Source organism: Caretta caretta, chromosome 14 (assembly GCF_965140235.1).
Source record: "Caretta caretta isolate rCarCar2 chromosome 14, rCarCar1.hap1, whole genome shotgun sequence".
Classification (NCBI taxonomy): domain Eukaryota; kingdom Metazoa; phylum Chordata; order Testudines; family Cheloniidae; genus Caretta; species Caretta caretta.
The window spans coordinates 47,561,396-47,566,611 of record NC_134219.1 but is presented as its reverse complement, the minus strand read 5'-3'; the positions used below and the strand labels follow the sequence as shown (position 1 = coordinate 47,566,611).

Below are 5,216 nucleotides of genomic sequence, written 5' to 3'. Positions count from 1 at the left end.
ATGGGAGTGAGTTCCCATGAACCTCAAACACCGCCAGTTTCCATGGAAGAAGCAATAAACCTCCAGCTTGATTTTACAGAGGGGTGACCATGAAGTCCTCGGCCTTGAGAGAATGGGCTAAAAGGGGAATGGGCGCGGCTGGCCCTGTCTCCTCCTGCCATGTCCCATATTGCACCCAATACAGCCCAGCTTGGATCGACAGCTTCAATGTTCAGCAAAAAAAAACCGAGGAGTACTTGTGGCACCTTAGAGACTAACAAATTTATTTGGGCATAAACTTTTGTGGGCTAAAACCCACTTCATCAGATATATGCAGTGGAAAATACAGTAGGAAGATCTATAGACACAGAGAACATGAAACAATGGGTGTTGCCATGCCCACTATAACATTGCTCTTGTTACAACTGGCCCAGTGGCTACTCTGGCCCCCTGTGGGGAGATCTAGGCCCACCCCCGTGCCCAGGAGATGGCAGCTGGGGTACAGGTTGCAGCCAGCAGGAGGGAGGCGCCAACCACCTGGAGGGGGGCGAAGGGAAGAAGAAACGGAGCTGGCTGGATGTACAGCTGGGCTGGGACCAGGAGCCTGTGGGGAATGCCCAGCAGTGCTGGGGGCACTGCAGAGTAGCCTGGGTGAGGCCAGGCAGGGGCTCAGGTGGGCACAGGACTAGGTGGCCAGGGCTAGGAAGGCGCCCAATGCTGCACTGATCAACACGGACCTGTCCCCCGTGAAGGGTCTGTGTGGACAGGAGATTGCGGGGAGGATCCCACACTCCCATCCAGTGCCCTTCATCAGCTCTCACAGCACTTTACTAGGGAGGGCAGAGACATTATCCCCATTTTAGAGGGGAAACTGAGGCAGAGGGCCCTACTGGTCCCCCATACATGAGGAGGGGTTTGAGAGGAATGTGGCTCTAATGGAGACCTGCGTGGAGGGGGGTTGACTGTGTATATGGGGGGAATTGGGCTGGGCGGGGAGGCTGACCTGTGCACAGAATGAGGGCACCACCCAGTGGTCAGGGCTTTTATTGCACCTTCCCCCCCACCCCCCCCATTCGTTCCTGGCTGTCTCCGGCTCCTGGTGGCAGAACTGCAGCTGGCCTCCGGGTCTCCCTAGGCTCCTGCCAGCTGGGTCCAGAGAGCCTAGGAGAGAAGGCAGGTGTGTTAGTGGCCGGGGGGGAAGAGCCCTGCAGACCCCAGGCTTTGCCCTGGTGGAGGGGGGCTGGATGCAACAGCGTTATGGGGGTGCCCGGGAGGAGCCCCAGAGGCAGCAACTTTGCTCTGCTGTGGGGGGTGGGAAGGATCGGATCCCTGGTAAGCAGCGCGGGCAGGGGTGCCCTAAGTGTTACTGAACAGATTCCATTCCCCCGAGCCAGCCAGTCCCCTGCCTGGGGGTCCGAGCCAGTGCCCCCTAGAGGGGAAAGGGCCCATGCCCCATTTCCCCACCCTCCTGAGTCGGCCAGTCCCCAGTCCTGGATGTGTTGGAATAAAGACACCTGAACCGCTCCGACTGCGGCTACCCCGTCGGTAACTCTTCATTCCGGTTCATCTGCCTCCGGTTCTTACGCACCCGAACACGGGGGGTCCAGGCACGCCTTCGTGGGAGGGCACCGCGCGCGACCGCGGCAGCATCCCCTGCCCCACCCCAGTCCGGAGCAGCATGCATTTCAAGGTCACAAAGTTTTAGCTATCCATTGCCTTGGTTTAACATACCAGACAAAGTTGCTCGCTGCTGTGAACCAGCGACCAATGCTGCTCTCGTATTCCTACTGCCCCGTCTGCTTCCTGGGAGTTCAGCACCCATGCAGCAGGGTCTGCGGCAACGTCCTCTCCGCTGCGTTCCACCCCAGAGGTGGCTGCATTTCAGCAGCAGGGTGAGTGACCCCCGCCCCCACCCCTTGCGAGGCAGGCTGGCACCATGCAGGTTTGGTGCGAGCAATCGGTTTCCCTGGAACGCAGTGCCTCGTCATCATGGGAACTCCTTGCCGAGGGCACCCTGCAGAGACGTCAGCGAGCCTGCTGCAGAAAAGGGGAGACATGCTGAATAAAAGGGGTACAAATAGGGCGAGGCCCCATGCCCCAATTCCCCACCCCCTGAGCTAGCCGGTCCTTGCAGGGGAAGTGTAGGAAGTGAAGATACAGGACCAACACAGGAAGCAGCTGTCCCGTCACTCGTTACTTTCAGTGCTTTGCCTCCGGTTCTTACGTGCCCACAAGGTGCAGAGTATGAGCACGCCTTTGTGGGAGGCTCCTGCATGGGTTCCTGCCCCATCCCCCTGGGGCATGGAGACCGAGATGGGACCCAGGCGTCCGGGAGGGCAGTGCAGGCCGCTCGCCCCTAGGGGATCAGAGACCAGGATAGGGAAGGGGATCCAAGGAGGACAGGGAAGGGGACCCCAGCGCCGCGGGGGGGTGGAACTGAATGAGAAACCCCTCAGTCTCACTCCTTGAGAACTACAGCTCCCAGCATGCCACGGGAAAGCTGGGGATTAACCCTTTGGTCACCCTCACCTCGGTGAGAGACAGGCGGCCCGCAATTCCCAGCCACCGGAAGTCAGAACGTTCAAGGACACGGGGTGAAAACGGAACCCAGGAGTCCTGGCGCACCCCTGCCTGTACCCTGACTCCCCTCCCAGAGCCAGGGAGAGAACCCAGGAGTCCTGGCTCCCAGCCCGTTCTCACCACTAGACCCCACTGCCTTGGGGTATAGACCCGTGTGGAGCTGGCGATGGCGGGTGTCTCCGGCCGGCCCCTCGGCTGGATGAGCTGGAGATCGCTGGGTCCCGGCTCCGGGGCGGGATCCTGGGGGAACCGGATGGGGTGTGTGTGAGAAAAGTGATTAGTTTCTCTATGGTTAATTACAGAGAGGAGCTGCGGGGGGTGGGTGGGGGGGGCGGAGAAGCCCAGGGCTGGGCTAGCAGGGGGCTGTGGGTCGGGAGTGAGGGGCACCGGCAGAGCTGGGGGGGTAATGTATACCAGAGGCACCCCCAGCCCGCGGGGACCCCCAGCCCGCGGGGACCCCCGTCACTGCCCTTTGGCCCCCAGTGAGCACATGGGACAGTGCGGGCGGGTTGAGGTGAGAGGGGCTTATCCCAGAGCACACCCCATGGGGCATCCCTGTCCCGGTGTGTCTCTCTCTTTCACACACACACAACCAGGAGCACTTACCCAGATGGCCTCACTCACACACACCCCCCCCCGTCTGTAAACATCTGCACACAGCCCCAGCCCAGAGGCAACACCCTGATCCGCGCACACAACCCCACTGCTCACACACATCCCCTCACCCTCCTGCACAACCCACCGCCAACTACAGCCCCAGCGACCCAGGGGTCCCGACCCACAGCACACGACCACAGACACAGCGCCCACAAATACAGACGTGTGTACACAACACCTCACAGCCGTAACCTGCAGCCATTCATATATACAACCAGCGACATGCTCACGTATGGATGCGCAATACACAATCAGACATACCACACATAACGACAGCCACACAACACACCTGCATAGGCACAAACCCATCCCTAAGCCCAAGGACACGCACACTTCTCCGCCCCTGCCAACACAACCCACTCACCCCTAACCACAGCCCCACGCGGATCTGACAGCCCCACACACAATCCTACGCCTCGCACCTCTACGCACCACCGCAACCCTGAACCCCCGGCACTGCAGGGATTTCTCCCCCCTGGTTGCGCTAAAACGCACAATTGTGGGGAGTCAACACACCCCTTCATCCGAATGGCCGAACCAGGCCCACCCGCAACACACGTCGCTGAGGAGACCTTACCTAGTCTGCCAGCAAAGTGCGACCCAGCTGCCTGTGTGTGGGGGTGTGTGTGTGTGTACTTGTGCGTTCACCACCCCCACCCAGCACTGTCTTTGTACGCAGCGCAATCTGACACAAACCTGCACCCCTGTTCACACCACACCCAGCCAGCCACGTGCGTGCAAGACCGGAGGCTGGGGACAGGGCCTTATCTCCGCCCCTCGTGCACTGCACAACAACACAACACACACACACACCCACCCACTTATCCGCACTGGGACCCTCTGCCTGGAGCCCTGACTCGGGGCGGGGGCGCTCACCTGGAACCAGGACGAGTCCCGGCGCCGGCCAGGGCGGGGGGTCTCCTCGTTGCGTGCCTGTGCAGCGCCTAGCACAATCCGAATCTAGCTCCCGCTCCCGCTCAGGGCGACGCTCCCGCTCCCGTCCCCGTCCCCGTCCCCGTCCCCCGGCTCCCCGCTGCCAGGCCCGCCCCCGCCCGAGCCGGGGCCCCCTGCCCGGGGCCAGGATGCCGGCGGATCCTCCCGGCCCCCCGCCGGGGCGCCCCACGAGCCGCCTCCATGGCGGTCCGCGCCGCCCAGCATGCCGGGAGGGCGCATGCGCCAACAGCAGGCAGGACCTTCTCCTCCCATTGGCTGGCTGCCCCGGCCTCCTGATTGGCCGGCAGGAGGGGGCAGGCTGTGATTGGGGGACCTGCGGCTGGAGGGGCTCCGCCCCCCATGCCCCGGGCTCTGGCAGGAGCTGGGCTGGTCGGTGCGTGGGAAGTGGGGAAATGCAAAGGGACGTGACACCCCCTAGAGAGAGCAGCCCGCTGGGGACCAGGGCAGGGGGAGAGGGGCGGACGGATGGATATTAGACTGGGGGGGGTGGATGGAGGGGAAGGTGGGGATGTGTGGGGCAGGGATGGGTGGGAAGGGGTGTGGGGGGGATGGATGCGTGGGAAGGTGGGGATGTGTGGGGCAGGGATGGGTGGGAAGGGGTGTGGGGGGGATGGATGCGTGGGAAGGTGGGGATGTGTGGGGCAGGGATGGGTGGGAAGGGGTGTGGGGGGGATGGATGCGTGGGAAGGTGGGGATGTGTGGGGCAGGGATGGGTGGGAAGGTGGGGTGATGGGAAGGGGTGTGGGGGGAACAGATGGGTGGGAAGGTGGGGGTGATGGGAAGGGGTGTGGGGAATGGATGCGTGGGAAGGTGGGGATGTGTGGGGCAGGGATGGGTGGGAAAGGGGGCGATGGGAAGAGGTGTGGGGGGGACGGATGGGTGGGAAGGGGTGTGGGGGGGATGGATGGGTGGGAAGGTGGGGGGGATGGGAAGGGGTGTGGGGGGAACAGATGGGTGGGAAGGTGGGGGTGATGGGAAGGTGTGGGAGGAATGGATGCGTGGGAAGATGGGGATGTGTGGGGCAGGGATGGGTGGGAAAGGGGGCG

General features: G+C 62.7%; 1 long non-coding RNA gene across 1 annotated transcript; it reads right to left on the bottom strand.

The window, feature by feature from the left end:
• Positions 1 to 242: 242 nt before the first annotated feature.
• LOC125621696 (uncharacterized) lies at positions 243 to 4,353 on the bottom strand. The gene is made up of 4 exons (XR_012664992.1): positions 4,093 to 4,353; positions 2,680 to 2,799; positions 1,711 to 2,016; positions 243 to 1,140 (listed from the first exon to the last, which is right to left on the bottom strand). It is a non-coding gene; the product is annotated as an uncharacterized LOC125621696 (long non-coding RNA).
• Positions 4,354 to 5,216: the final 863 nt, after the last annotated feature.